Source organism: Glycine max, chromosome 10 (genome assembly GCF_000004515.6).
Source record: "Glycine max cultivar Williams 82 chromosome 10, Glycine_max_v4.0, whole genome shotgun sequence".
Lineage (NCBI taxonomy): Eukaryota > Viridiplantae > Streptophyta > Magnoliopsida > Fabales > Fabaceae > Glycine > Glycine max.
The window spans coordinates 18,237,944-18,254,829 of NC_038246.2; the positions used below are offsets into that span (position 1 = coordinate 18,237,944).

Genomic DNA, 16,886 nt, shown 5'->3' on the forward strand with positions numbered 1-16,886 from the left:
GTGATTTTTAGTATTTTTTTCATTTTATCCAAATCACTTGTTTCTTTTTGTATAAATTTTTTCCAGATGTCTAGAAAATTCAGTAAAAATTTCAGCTCAAAATTTGAAGTAACCAATTCTCAGTATTTTTTACGAGTTTGTATGTCCAAGCTGTCAGCACCAGCGATTTTTTTTTTTAAGCATGGTATATTGATAGCCTGGGGCTTACTTTCAACCTTCCTATGTATGTTGAACTCACTAGGATTGTTTTCCACAGTTTTAGGAGTTCAGTATTCACTTAGGATCAACATTTCAGCCAGCAATTCAATCACCAAAACTCAAATTCATAATAGACACAATCATAAGGAAACCTAAAAGTTCAAGCAAAGGTTCACAATCAAAGACTCTCTAAGAATTTTGCATGAACATGTTAAGGACTAATTAACATGAAAGATTTGACTCAAATCAAATAATAGGCTAAAAGAATTTTATACACTCATGAACAAATGATTTGAGTTTTGTCTTGTTATTTTTTGCGGCTAAAACCTAAATCATAAAATTCTTACAAAAATATTAAAGTAGAAGAAAACCTCAAAAATCTAGAGCGACTTGTTCACCTATTGCAGTTTTGTCATAGAAGTCATGTCTAGTCATTAAATTTGTGTGATTTTTAGTATTTTTCATTTTATCCAAATCACTTGTTTCTTTTTGTATAAATTGTTTCGAGATGTCTAGAAAATTCAGTAAAAATTTCAGCTCAAAATTTGAAGTAACCAATTCTCAGTATTTTTTACAAGTTTGTATGTCCAAGCTGCCAGCACCAGCGATTTTTTTTTAAGCATGGTATATTGATAGCCTGGGGCTTACTTTCAACCTTCCTATGTATGTTGAACTCACTAGGATTGTTTTCCACAGTTTTAGGAGATCAGTATTCACTTAGGATCAACATTTCAGCCAGCAATTCAATCACCAAAACTCAAATTCACAATAGACACAATCATAAGGAACCCTAAAAGTTCATCCAAAGGTTCACAATCAAAGACTCTCTAAGAATTTTGCATGAACATGTTAACGACTAATTAACATCAAAGATTTGACTCAAATCAAATAATAGGCTAAAATGCGGATGCGTCACTCATCAACAAATGATTTGAGTTTTGTCTTGTTACTTTTTGTGGCTGAAACCTAAATCATAAAATTCTTACAAAAATATTAAAGTAGAAGAAAACCTCAAAAATCTAGAGTGACTTGTTCACCTATTGTAGTTTTGTCATAGAAGTGATGTCTAGTCATGAAATTTGTGTTATTTTTAGTATTTTTTCAATTTATCCAAATCACTTGTTTCTTTTTGTATAAATTTTTTCCAGATTTGTAGAAAATTCAGTAAAAATTTCACCTCAAAATTTGAAGTAACCAATTCTCAGTAATTTTTACAAGTTTTTATGTCCAAGCTGTCAGCACCAGTGATTTTTTTTAAGCATGGTATATTGATTGCCTTGGGCCTACTTTCAACCTTCCTGTGGATGTTCAACTCACTAGGATTGTTTACCACAGTTTTAGGAGTTCAGTATTCACTTAGGATCAACATTTCAGCCAGCGATTCAATCACCAAAACTCAAATTCACAATAGACACAATCATAAGGAACCCTAAAAGATCAAGCAAAGGTTCAGAATCAAAGACTCTCTAAGAATTTTGCATGAACATGTTAAGGACTAATTAACATGAAAGATTTGACTCAAATCAAATAATAGGCTAAAAGAATTTCATACACTCATGAACAAATGATTTGAGTTTTGTCTTGTTATTATTTGAGGCTGAAACCTAAATCATAAAATTCTTACAAAAATATTAAAGTAGAAGAAAACCACAAAAATCTAGTGCGACTTGTTCACCTTTTGTAGTTTTGTCATATAAGTCATGTCTAGTCATGAAACTTGTGTGATTTTTAGTATTTTTTCATTTTATCCAAATCACTTGTTTCTTTTCGTATAAATTTTTTCCAAATGTCTAGAAAAGTCAGTAAAAGTTTCAGCTCAAAATTCAAAGTAACCAATTCTCAGTAATTTTTACGAGTTTGTATGTCCAACCTGCCAGCACCAGCGATTTGTTTTTAAAGCATGGTATATTGATTTCCTCGGGCTTACTTTCAACCTTCCTATGTATGTTGAACACACTAAGATTGTTTACCAATGTTTTAGGAGTTCAATATTCACTTAGGATCAACATTTCAGCCTGCAATTCAATCACCAAAACTCAAATTCACAATAGACACAATCATAAGGAACCCTAAAAGTTCATCCAAAGGTTCACAATCGAAGACTCTAAGAATTTTGCATGAACATGTTAAGGACTAATTAACATGAAAGATTTGACTCAAATAAAATAATAGGCTAAAAGAATTTAATACACTCATGAACAAATGATTTGAGTTTTGTCTTGTTATTTTTTGCGGCTAAAACCTAAATTATAAAATTCTTACAAAATGTTAAAGTAGAAGAAAACCTCAAAAATCTAGTGCGACTTGTTCACCTATTGCAGTTTTGTGATAGAAGTCATGTCTAGTCATGAAACTTGTGTGATTTTTAGTATTTTTAATTTAATCCAAAACACTTGTTTCTTTTTGTATAAATTTTTTCCAAATGTCTAGAAAATTCAGTAAAAATGTCAGCTCCAAATTCGAAGTAACCAATTCTTAGTAAATTTTACGAGTTTGTATGTCCAACCTGCCAGCACCAGCGATTTGTTTTTTAAAGCATGGTATATTGATTGCCTCAGGCTTTCTTTCAACCTTCCTATGTATGTTGAGCTCACTAGGATTGTTTACCACAGTTTTAGGTGTTCAATATTCACATAGGATCAACATTTCAGCCAGCAATTCAATCACCAAAACTCAAATTCACAATAGACACAATCATAAGGAAACCTAAAAGTTCAAGCAAAGTTTCACAATGAAAGACTCTCTAAGAATTTTACATGAATATATTAAGGACTAATTAACATGAAATTTTTGATTAAAATCAAATAATCGGCTAAAAGAATTTCATACAGTCATGAACAAATAATTTGAGTTTTGTCTTTTTTTTTTTTTTGCATCTAAAACCTCAATCATAAAATTATTACAAAAATATTAAAGTAGAAGAAAACCTCAAAAATCTAGAGTGTCTTGTTCACCTATTGTAGTTTTGTCATAGAAATCATGTCTAGTCATGAAAATTATGAGATTTTTATTATTTTTTTATTTTATCCAAATCACTTGTTTCTTTTTGTATAAATTTTTTCAAGATGTCCAGAAAATTCAGTAAAAACTTCAGCTCAAAATTCGAACTAACCAATTCTCAGTAATTATTACAAGTTTGTATGTCCAAGCTGCCAGCACCAGCGATTGTTTTTTTTTAAGCATGGTATATTGATTGCCTTGGGCTTACTTTCAACCTTCCTATGTATGTTGAACTCACTAGGATTGATTACCACAGTTTTACGAGTTCAATATTCACTTAGGGTCAACATTTCAGCCAGCAATTCAATCACCAAAACTCAAATTCACAATAGACACAATCATAAGGAAACCTAAAAGTTCAAGCAAAAGTTCACAATCAAAGACTCTCTAAGAATTTTGCATGAACATGTTAAGGACTAATTAACATGATAGATTTGACTCAAATCAAATAATAGTGTAAAAGAATTTCATACACTCATGAAAAAATGATTTGAGTTTTGTCTTGTTATTTTTTGCAGCTGAAACCTAAATCATAAAATTCTTACAAAAATATTAAAGAAGAAGAAAACCTCAAAAATCTAGAGCGACTTGTTCACCTATTGTAGTTTTATCAAAGAAGTCATATCTAGTCATGAAACTTGTGTGATTTTTAGTATTTTTTTTCATTTTATCCAAATCACTTGTTTCTCTTTGTATAAATTTTTTCCAGATGTCTAGAAAATTCAGTAAAAATTTCAGCTCAAAATTTGAAGTAACCAATTAACAGTAATTTTTACAAGTTTTTATGTCCAAGCTGCCAGCACCAGCGATTTTTTTTTCCTGCATGGTATATTGATTGCCTCGGGCTTACTTTCACCCTTCCTATGTATGTTGAACTTACTAGGATAGTTTACCACAGTTTTAGGAGTTCAATATTCACTTAGGATCAACATTTCACCGAACAATTCAATCACCAAAACTCAAATTCACAATAGACACAATCATAAGGAAACCTAAAAGTTCAAGCAAAGGTTCACAATAAATACTCACTTTGAATTTTGCATGAACATGTTAAGGACTAATTAACATGAAATATTTGACTCAAATCAAATAATAGGCTAAAAGAATTTCATACACTCATGAAAAAATGATTTGAGTTTTGTCTTGTTATTTGGTACGGCTGAAACCTAAATCATAAAATTCTTATAAAAATATTAAAGTAGAAGAAAACCTCAAAAATCTAGAGCGACTTGTCACCTATTGTAGCTTTGTCATAGAAGTCATGTCTAGTCATGAAAGTTGTGTGATTTTTAGTATTTTTTCATTTTCTCCAAATCACTTGTTTCTTTTTGTATAAATTTTTTCCAGATGTCTAGAAAATTCAGTAAAAACATCAGCTCCAAATTCGAAGTAACCAATTCTCAGTAATTTTTACAAGTTTGTATGCCCAAGCTGCCAACACCAGCGATTGTTTTTTTTAAGCATGGTATATTGATTGCCTTGGGCTTACTTTCAACCTTCCTATGTATGTTGAACTCACTAGGATTGTTTACCACAATTTTAGGAGTTCAATATTCACATAAGATCAACATTTCACCCACCAATTCAATCACCAAAACTCAAATTCACAATAGACACAATCATAAGGAAACCTAAAAGTTCAAGCAAAGGTTCACAATCAAAGACTCTCTTAGAATTTTGCATGAACATGTTAAGGACTAATTAACATGAAAGATTTGACTCAAATCAAATAATAGGCTAAAAGAATTTCATACAGTCATGAACAAATGATTTGAGTTTTGTCTTGTTATTTTTTGCGGCTGAAACCTAAATTCGAAAACTCTTACAAAAATATTAAAGTAGAAGAAAACCTCAAAAATCTAGAGCGACTTGTTCACCTATTGCAGTTTTGTCATAGAAATCATGTCTAGTCATGAAACTTGTGTTATTTTTAGTATTTTTTCATTTTATCCAAATCACTTGTTTCTTTGTGTATAAATGTTTTCCAGATGTCTAGAAAATTCAGTAAAAATTTCAGCTCAAAATTCGAAGTAACCAATTCTCAGTAATTTTTACGAGTTTGTATGTCCAACCTGCCAGCACCAGTGATTTGTTTTTAAAAGCATGGTATATTGATTGCCTTCGGCTTACTTTTAACCTTCCTATGAATGTTGAACTCACTAGGATTGTCTACCACAGTTTTAGGAGTTCAATATTCACTTAGGATCAACATTTCAGCCAGCGATTCAATCACGAAAACTCAAATTCACAAGAGACACAATCATAAGGAAACCTAAAAGTTCAAGCAAAGGTTCACAATCAAAGACTCTCTAAGGATTTTGCATGAACATGTTAAGGACTAATTAACATGAAAGATTTGACTCAAATCAAATAATTGGCTAAAATAATTTCATACACTCAGGAACAAATGATTTGAGTTTTGTCTTGTTATTATTTGTGGCTGAAACCTAAATCATAAAATTCTTACAAAAATATTAAAGTAGAAGAAAACCTCAAAAATCTAGAGCGACTTGTTCACCTATTGCAGTTTTGTTATAGAAATCATGTCTAGTCATGAAACTTGTGTAATTTTAAGTATTTTTAATTTTATCCAAATCACTTGTTTCTTTTCGTATAAATTTTTTCCAAATGTCTAGAAAATTCAGTAAAAATTTCAGCTCAAAATTCGAAGTAACCAATTCTCAGTAATTTTTACGAGTTTGTATGTCCAACCTGCTAGCACCAGTGATTTGTTTTTAAAAGCATGGTATATTGATTGCCTTCGGCTTACTTTTAACCTTCCTATGTATGCTGAAGTCACTAGGATTGTTTACCACAGTTTTAGGAGTTCAATATTCACTTAGGATCAACATTTCAGCCAGCAATTCAATCACCAAAACTCAAATTCACAATAGACACAATCATAAGGAAACCTAAAAGTTCAAGAAAAGGTTCACAATCAAAGACTCTCTAAGAATTTTGCATGAACATGTTAAGGACTAATTAACATGAAAGATTTGACTCAAATCAAATAATTGGCTAAAAGAATTTCATACACTCAGGAACAAATGATTTGAGTTTTGTCTTGTTATTTTTTGCGGCTGAAACCTAAATCATAAAATTCTTACAAAAATATTAAAGTAGAACAAAACGTCAAATTAATTTATCCAAACGTCAATTCTCAGTAATTTTTACAAGCTTGTATGTCCAAGCTGCCAGCACCAGTTCAAATTTGCATGAAAATGCATTGACAAACCACATGTTCATAATATACTTGCAGTAACAGTAACGATTGGGGGGGGGGGGTTGTTTGTTTTGTGATTAAAGAGCAGAACAAGTAAACTGGAATACGAAACTAATAATATTAAAAACGGGTTGTTTCCTCTGATTCAGAAGCCATTCTCTTATCCTGGGTTATGGAGAATTCGTCCCTAACAGTCAACCACTTAATCCAATCCTATTTCAATTTACTAAGCGAAAATCAACTTAGGGTTTTCAATACATGATTAGGCACCACATACACCAGTTAGCCCTTCGTCCATTAAGCATGAACGCAAGTGAGGCTCAGAGGCAATTAATCGAACACGAAGCGTGCACTGATTAATATTCACGAATTTGGGATACTGGTGAAGGGAGAATGCCAGGAAACCACATTACAAGCGAAACCTCAAAGAGAGTTGGGCTTCGCCCTCAAAAGGAAACAACACCAGAAAATCTAGCCTTCCATGGATTCAAACAGAAAACGCAATTGAAACATGAAGCAGAAACGTAAATGAACGGAAACGTAAATGAACAGAAACGTAAACGAACAGAAATGTAAAATGGAACAGAAACGTAAATGAGAGTAGAAGAAGAAGCAAGAACGAAATTGTAATTAGAAGCAGAAAACGTAAAATTGCATTACGAACTCAGAAGCATCAAAACAGAAAAACGAAAACCCTAAAACAAAGCTCTAAATAATGAATAACATAACAGAATAGAATGCCTTGCACGAATCCCAAGGTAGCTATGTAAAAAGAGTCACTCAAAGTCACTGGGCCCTATTACAATACTCTGGCCCAAAACGAAATAAACACTGAACAACATAAAATAAAATTGCGAAATTTCCTAATTAGATATTAACTAAGGTAAGCGCTGCTTTATTTGCCCTCTTCAAGTCCACAACTAAATTCCGGATTAAGCCCAATGTTTCATTAATTCCTGAAATTAGATTAAAAACATCAAATTAGCTAAATGAGCCCAAATAATAAAACTGCCTAATTAATTGACAATTAAGACCAATCAATAATTAAAATGGTGCAAAAAGGGTTTAGAAAATAGAAGAAAATGATGGCACATCAAAACCCCCCATACTTAGCCTTTTGCACTCCTGGGCATAATGAAACAAAGAACAAAATCCAAGGATATCAAAGAGAGACAAACAAACACATTCATATATTTCTCAATGAACATCAAGGAATGAAAGGAATGGGTAACATCTAACATAAGGAAATCCAAAAAGTCAAGACATTCATGAAAATCATCCAAGCAACCCAATCATGGCAAAATAGTTAATCAGCTCAAGAATGAAAAGTGATAAAGCCTCACAAGATATACACTCTATCTCTCAAGTGTCTAGGCTACTATTTACCCTCAAAGCACCCATGAAAGCAAACACCACATAGACTTGGCAAGATTCTAAAATTGACAATCAACCCACAAACACAAGCACATGAGGATCAAAAGGTCTTTTAAGGTTGTAATGGGGCCAAGGACAAGGTATGGAGAAATATGGAATAAGTGGCTAAATCCCAAAGGAATAGAGGAGCAAAGGGGAATAAGTGCATATTAAGAAAAAAATAAAAAGAAGTAAAGATAAAAATTAAACATGAAGAGTAGAACCAAGAGTTTCATCATTCTTGTGCCATTTAAGATCTTATTCACTCAACTTTATTGCTTTTCTTTTTCTTTTTTCGAATTTTTTTTTTCGAATATTTTTTTTTTATTCTATAGCCTTTGAGAAACAACATTTCATTCAGCATGTCCAACATTTAACCAATATACAATGTACATCAAGTATGGCCCAAAATACATCATGAAGCATAGCCAACAAAACAAGTTGTCCAATGAAACAAAAACCCCCCACACTTATTCCCAAAACAATTCCAAAGCTCCAAAATTCCTTAAGGATATGGTGATATCATGGTTTTTCACTTAAGGCTTGTAGTGAGCTTCAAAACAAGGAAAGGGAAACAAGGCTCAAAAGGGCTATCAAAGGAATTAATTCAAGGTAAGTCCATTTGGCTAGAAGCTTATAAGAACAAAATTGCCTCAATCATTTCCAAATATGCATGTGAATTAGGACGCATCAACAAGAATCAAGCCAAGGCTATTGTGCAAGCAATCAATGGGGCAAAACACACCAAATGATTATGATGATGGATGGCTCAAATTCTCACAAAGGTAAACTCATCACTTTCAAATTGAGCTTTCAAAACTATCATGACATGTAGAGAAGAATCAAGGATTTCAAGTCACAAAATGTCAAGAACTTTTATTTTCAAAACAATTACCCATTTCTTGAACATATCCTATAATTCAAAGAAAAACATGCAAAGTCGTACGTGCACACAAAATTGACCCAAAATATTAAACTAAAATCCGACGAAACTAACAACATTAACAAATTAACACGACTAACAAATTAACAAAACCAACAAAACTAGCAAAACCAAAGAACACTCCCCCCCATACTTAAACAACACATTGTCCTCAATGTAGCACAATTAAAAGATTAAAAACAATTAAATCATCAAAGAGAATCGGACAAGTGTAATAGAAGCAAAGAAGGAGATAGGAAAAGAAAAACTCCCTAAGTCATGGTGGAGGAAGAGTAGGGTGGAGTAAGGAAGTCTCTTCCACCACTACGTCCACTAAAGAAGGGTTCGTGAGGAATGGCTTAAGTCGATGTCCGTTGACCTTGAAGCTCTTGTTTGTGGAGTCGCTTTTGATCTCAACTGTACCATAAGGAAAAACATTAGTAACAACAAAAGGACCAATCCACTTAGACCTCAACTTACCACTCATGAGTCCAAGCCTAGAATTATACAATAACACTTTTTGCCCAACCACGAAGTCTTTTTTAACTATCATACTATCATGGAACTTCTTGGTCTTTTCTTTGTAGAACTTGGCATTCTCGTAGGCTTCTAGGCGGATTTCATCTAACTCACTCAGTTGCAACTTCCTTTCCTCGCCAGCTTGATCCATAGAGAAGTTGCAAGTCTTCACTGCCCAGTATGCTTTGTGCTCAATTTCCACTGGAAGATGACATGCCTTTCCAAAGACAACCCGATAAGGAGACATTCCTATGGGTGCTTTGTAGGCAGTCCGATGTGCCCAGAGAGCATCATCAAGCCTGGTACTCCAATCTTTCCTGCTTGGCTGCACAATCTTCTCTAGAATTCTCTTGATTTCCCTGTTAGAAATTTCTGCCTGTCCATTAGTCTGGGGGTGGTATGGTGTGGATACCCTGTGTACCACCCCGTACTTTTTAAGCAGGGCATGCATTGTCCTGTTGCAAAAATGGGTTCCTTGATCACTAACAATTGCTTTAGGTACTCCAAACCTGAAAACAGATTAGACCTGACAAAGTCCGCGACAACTTTAACATCATTAGTTCTAGTGGGCTTGGCTTCCACCCATTTTGAAACATAGTCAACTGCAAGGAGAATGTAAACATAACCAAAAGAGACAGGAAAAGGACCCATGAAATCTATACCCCAGACATCAAACACCTCACAGAATAGCATAGGTTGCTGAGGCATTTGTTGTCGCCATGTAAGTGTATTTCCTGCTCTCTGACACTGCTCACAAGTGCTGCAGATCTTCCACACATCTTTAAAGATGGTGGGCCAATAAAAACCACAATCAAGCACTTTGCGAGCTGTCCTTTGAACACCCAGATGACCTCCCGGTGCGGAAGAATGACAGAACTGCAGGACTGAGTCAGTCTCATGATCTGGAATGCACCGTCTAATGACCTGATCACTGCACAATTTCCACAAGTAGGGGTCATCCCAAATAAAATACTTAGCATCACTTTTAATTTTATCTTTTTGGGCCTTAGATGCTAAGGGAGGAAAAACAGAGGCAACTAAATAATTGACAATGTTAGCAAACCAGGGAGAAGAAAGAGAGTCAGAAATACTATACAATATATACAAATGATCATCCGGGAAATCATCCCGAATAGGTGAATCTGCATCAGAGACACGTTCGATCCGACTCAAATGATCAGCAACTAGATTTTGTGCTCCGCTCCTATCACGGATCTCCAAGTCAAACTCTTGGAGCCAGAGCATCCATTGGATCAACCTAGGCTTAGAATCAGCCTTCTTCAACAAGTACTTTAGAGCTGCATGGTCAGTATAAACAATAATGCGAGTACCAAGCAAATAAGATCGAAATTTTTCAAGAGCAAAAACTATGGCTAGAAGTTCTTTCTCAGTAGTAGTATAATTTGCTTGGGCAGCATCTAAAGTCCTAGAAGCATAATATATCACCCTGGGCAATTTATCAATTTTCTGAGCAAGGACAGCCCCCAATGCATAATTTGATGCATCACACATAAGCTCAAAAGGGGCTGTCCAATCGGGTGCCTGGATGATGGGGGTGGTAGTCAACGCTCTTTTGAGGCAATCAAAAGCCTCTTTGCATCTGTCATTAAAGTCAAACTCCACCTCCTTTTGCAACAAGTTGGACAGTGGAAGGGCTACTTTGCTAAAATCCCTTATAAAGCGCCTGTAGAATCCTGCATGACCAAGAAAAGATCGCACCTCTCGCACACAAGAGGGGTAAGGCAATTGTGAAATAACAGAAATTTTTGCAGGATCTACTTCAATACCCTTATTGGAAATAATGTGGCCTAAAACTATACCTTGCTCAACCATAAAATGACATTTTTCAAAATTTAGAACAAGGTTAGTTTCAATGCATCTATTCAAAACTTTTTCCAAACTATTCAAACAACCATCAAAAGAGGATCCATATACAGTGAAATCATCCATAAACACCTCTATGCAATTTTCTAAAAAATCACTGAAAATACTAATCATGCACCGCTGGAAGGTACCAGGGGCATTGCACAGGCCGAAAGGCATCCTCCTATAAGCAAAAGTGCCGAAGGGGCAGGTGAATGTGGTCTTTTCCTGATCCTCAGGAGCAATAGTAATTTGCATATAACCAGAAAAACCATCAAGGAAACAGTAGTGGGATTTACCTGCCAGGCGTTCAAGGATCTGGTCAATGAATGGCAGGGGAAAATGGTCCTTTTTGGTAACCTGGTTCAGCCTCCTATAGTCAATGCAGACTCTCCAACTGTTCTGCACCCGAGTAGGAATCAGCTCCTCCTTCTCATTTCTGATCACTGTGAGGCCAGTCTTCTTCGGGACTACCTGGACGGGACTCACCCATTGGCTGTCGGAGATAGGATAAATGATTCCAGCTTACAAAAGCTTGGTTATCTCCTTCTTCACTACATCAAGAATCACCGGGTTGAGTCTTCTCTGTGGTTGTCTTACCGGTTTAGCTCCATCCTCTAAATTTATTTGATGCATACATGTGGATGGGCTAATACCAGGAATGTCCGCCAGGGTCCAGCCTATAGCCTTCTTATGCTTCTTGAGAACTGACAACAACTTCTCCTCTTGCTCATCAGCAAGGGAGGCAGATATAATCACTGGAAAACTCTTGCTATCATCCAAGTAAGCGTATTTTAAATTTGATGGCAGAGGCTTCAATTCTGGTGTGGTCGGCTGGACAGTGGTGGAAGGGGATGGTTTCTCAGCCTTTACCTCATAAAGAAAGTCAGAGGTATGTGTACTTCCTGAAACATGGTTAGTCCTATCTGACTCTATAAAATCAATCTCAAGAGGTAAAACACCACCACCAGGCATGCAATCAATATTACTCTCAGATTCACTCTCAGCATTAAATTCAGACATATGATCAAGTACAATTTCAGACTCAATGCATGAAGAGTGAGAGGCATGCAGATTAGAATAAAGATCAGTCATGTATTCATCAACAACATGGTCAATTATTTCAGCACGAAATACAGAAAGATCTTCAGATGGGTATTTCATAGCATCCAGAATATTAAAATGAACAGTTATATCACCAAACTCCATGGACAGTGTGCCTGCATAAACATCTATCTTAGTTCTAGCAGTTTTCATAAAGGGTCTGCCTAGAATGATGGGAACTGATCCTTGAGAAAATCCATCTTCCATATTCAAAATATAAAAATCAACAGGGAAAATCAGTTCACCAACTCTAACTAAGACATGTTCTATGAAACCAACAGGGTAGGCAACACTTCTATTAGCTAAATGAATTACCACATCAGTTGACTGCAAGGGGCCTAAAGATAGAGAATTAAAAATAGACAGAGGCATAACACTAACAGAAGCTCCTAAATCTAGCATGGCATTGTCAAACTTACTATTCCCTATGATACAAGGTATGCTGAATGTACCTGGATCTTTGCATTTTTCAGGAATTTGAGGAACAAATTTACCAATCAATGCGGAGACATTTCTGCCCATGTTAATCCGTTCACTTCCTTTAAGCTTCCGCTTATTAGTGCACAGCTCCTTCAAGAATTTGGCATATCTTGGAATTTGCTTTATTGCATCCAACAGAGGTATGTTTACCTCTACCTTTCTAAATGTTTCCAAGATCTCTTTCTCTGCCTCTTCCATTTTTTTGTTGGAAACTGCTCTTGGAGGGAATGGAAGAGGGGGAATGTGCTGCTTCTGCAAATCAGAATTACCTGTGGAAGAAGATTCACCTGCAAAGAAATTGTTAGGTAAATTTTTGTCATCACCTTTTTCTGGAATAGAGTGAAGTTTGGCAGGTTCATTTGCAGATGAGGAAGGTGCTACGGGTTGAGGTCCTTGACATTGCTTTCCCGACCTCAATGAAATGGCACTAACATTTTTGGGATTTTGGACAGCTTGAGAAGGCAGCTTGTCAGAATTCTGGGACTGTTGTTGATTCAATTGGGTAGCCAATTGTCCCATCTGATTGGTTAAGCTCTGAATGGAGGCTCTGGTCTCTTGCTGAAACTGCATGTTTTGCATAGTCATTTGCCTCACAAGTTCTTCGAGGGAAGGTTGTGGAGGGGCCTCAACTGTTGGTTGTTTCTGGGGTTGTTGCTGTTGTTGGATTGGTGGAGGAATGTATGGTCTGCTTGGGCCAACAACATTTTGGAAGGAAGGAGCAAGCTGCTGTTGTTGTTGCTGAGGGCTGGACCATCTGAGGTTACGGTGATTCCTCCATCCAGGGTTGTATCTGTTGCTGGAAAGGTCATAATTGCTCTGCTGTGGTTGATTTTGCTGCTGAGGTTGAGGAGGTCTATTGTAAATATTTGCAGCATAAGCTTCAGGCTACTCAATTGCTCCAGGTTGCTGCATGGAAGGGCAAAGGTCTGTATGGTGGTCAGCAGAGGAGCACAAACCACAAACCCTTGCGACAGGTACAGATTTCTGATTCAAGGCCAGCTGGGTTACCAAGTTAACCAATGCATCCAGTTTGCCTTCAAGCTTCTTAGTTTCAGATGATGCAGATGGGTTTGTAGCTACCTCATGCACTCCTCTAATGACTATGGCATCATTTCTGGTGCTAAACTGCTGGGAGTTGGAGGCCATCTTCTCAATTAAATTTCTGGCTTCAGCAGGAGTCATGTCTCCAAGGGCTCCACCACTGGTAGCATCTATCATACTTCTCTCCATATTACTGAGTCCTTCATAAAAATATTGGAGAAGAAGCTGTTCTGAAATCTGATGGTGGGGGCAACTGGCACATAGTTTCTTAAATCTCTCCCAGTACTCATACAGGCTCTCTCCACTGAGTTGTCTAATACCTGAGATATCCTTCCTGATGGTTGTGGTCCTGGAAGCAGGGAAAAATTTCTCTAAGAATACTCTCTTAAGGTCATCCCAGCTCGTGATGGACCTTGGAGCAAGGTAATACAGCCAGTCCTTTGCCACTCCCTCTAATGAATGAGGAAAAGCCTTCAGAAATATGTGATCCTCTTGGACATCTGGGGGTTTCATGGTGGAGCAGACAATGTGAAATTCTTTCAAATGTTTGTGCGGGTCTTCACCTGCAAGGCCATGAAACTTTGGAAGCAAATGAATTAGTCCAGTTTTAAGAACATATGGGACATCCTCATCAGGGTATTGGATGCACAAGCTTTCGTAGGTGAAATCAGGTGCAGCCATTTCCCTTAGAGTCCTCTCACGAGGTGGAGGTTGTGCCATGTTCTCAGAATGTGCAAAATCAGAATGCTCAGAATCAGAATGCTCAAAATTATAATGCTCAAGATCAGGATGTTCAAAATCACCAATAACAGAATGCACAGATTCACCAGTTATGGAATGCTCAGAATGATCAAAAGGTATAAAATGATGCCTAACTAATCTATGAAATGTGCCGTTTGAAGTTTTGACAAACACAAAATTTGCTAGTTTTTTGGAACTTTCAAATCTGACCAAACTAAAGGCTCTAGCTATTTTTCTCACAAAATATGGATTAAAAGAAGTTACCACAAAAAATTTCAGCCAAAAATAACAACCCTAGCTACTAAAACAAAAAATCTCAAATAATTTAGCATGGGTGGTCGCTAAAATCCGTCTCTAATTGATTTCTACTACTACTCTGTTTTTGCCGCAAGCACAATCTTCACAGCAAAACACCCAAGACTGAAACAGGGGAAACGCTTAATGGAAAAACTGAAACAGAACACACATTAAACAAAATACCAGGACACTAAACAACACTAACACACATACTAACACAGAACTAACAATTAAACATAAAACACGAAAGGATTAAACACACAACACTAGCTAGCTATTATGAACCTTTGGACACTGCTCCCCGGCAACGGCGCCAAATTTGATCGAGGCCGTACCCGAATCAAATTTGCATGAAAATGCAGTAACTAGGAAGTGATCCTAGGTCGTTTCCCAACGAGCAGTGACAAACCAAATGTTCATAATATACTTGCAGTAACAGTAACGATTGGGGAGGGTTTGTTTGTTTTGTGATTAAAGAGCAGAACAAGTAAACTGGAATACGAAACTACTAATATTAAAAACGGGTTGTTTCCTCTAATTCAGAAGCCATTCTCTTATCCTGGGTTATGGAGAATTCGTCCCTAACAGTCAACCACTTAATCCAACCCTACTTCAATTTACTAAGCGAAAATCAACTTAGGGTTTTCAATACGTGATTAGGCACCACATACACCAGTTAGCCCTTCGTCCATTAAGCATGAACGCAAGTGAGGCTCAGAGGCAATTAATCGAACACGAAGCGTGCACTGATTAATATTCACGAATTTGGGATACTGGTGAAGGGAGAATGCCAGGAAACCACATTACAAGCGAAACCTCAAAGAGAGTTGGGCTTCGCCCTCAAAAGGAAACAACACCAGAAAATCTAGCCTTCCATGGATTCAAACAGAAAACGCAATTGAAACATGAAGCAGAAACGTAAATGAACGGAAACGTAAATGAACAGAAACGTAAACGAACAGAAATGTAAAATGGAACAGAAACGTAAATGAGAGTAGAAGAAGAAGCAAGAACGAAATTGTAATTAGAAGCAGAAAACGTAAAATTGCATTACGAACTCAAAAGCATCAAAACAGAAAAACGAAAACCCTAAAACAAAGCTCTGAATAATGAATAACATAACAGAATATAATGCCTTGCAAGAATCCCAAGGCAGCTATTTAAAAAGAGTCACTCAAAGTCACTGGGCCCTATTACAATACTCTGGCCCAAAACGAAATAAACACTGAACAACATAAAATAAAATTGCGAAATTTCCTAATTAGATATTAACTAAGGTAAGCGCTGCTTTATTTGCCCTCTTCAAGTCCACAACTAAAATCCGGATTAAGCCCAATGTTTCATTAATTCCTGAAAATAGATTAAAAACATAAATTAGCTAAATGAGCCCAAATAATAAAACTGCCTAATTAATTGACAATTAAGACCAATCAATAATTAAAATGGTGCAAAAAGGGTTTAGAAAATAGAAGAAAATGATGGCACATCACTAATTAACATGAAATTTTTGACTCAAATCAAATAATAGGCTAAAAGAATTTCATACACTCATGAGCAAATAATTTGAGTTTTGTCTTGTTATTTTTTGCGGCTGAAACCTAAATCATAAAATTATTACAAAAAAATTAAAGTAGAAGAAAACCTCCAAAATCTAGAGTGACTTGTTCACCTATTGTAGTTTTGTCATAGAAGTCATGTCTAGTCATGAAACTTGTGAGATTTTTAGTATTTTTTCATTTTATCCAAATCACTTGTTTCTTTTTGTATAAATTTTTTCCAGATGTCTTAAAAATTCAGTAAAAACTTCAGCTCAAAATTCGAAGTAACCAATTCTCAGTAATTTTTACAAGTTTGTATGTCCAAGCTGCCAGCACCAGCCATTAATTTTTTTAAGCATGGTATATTGATTGCCTTGGGCTTACTTTCAACCTTCCGATGTATGTTGAACTCACTAGGATTGTTTACCACAATTTTAGGAGTTCAATATTCACTTAGGATCAACATTTCAGCCAGCAATTCAATCACCAAAACTCAAATTCACAATAGACACAATCATAAGGAAACCTAAAAGTTCAAGCAAAGGTT

General features: G+C 35.8%; 1 non-coding gene across 1 annotated transcript; it reads left to right on the plus strand.

Annotated features, from left to right (window-relative positions):
- Positions 1-13,998: 13,998 nt before the first annotated feature.
- LOC112998278 (small nucleolar RNA R71) lies at positions 13,999-14,105 on the plus strand. Its single transcript, XR_003263314.1, has one exon. It is a non-coding gene; the product is annotated as a small nucleolar RNA R71 (small nucleolar RNA).
- Positions 14,106-16,886: the final 2,781 nt, after the last annotated feature.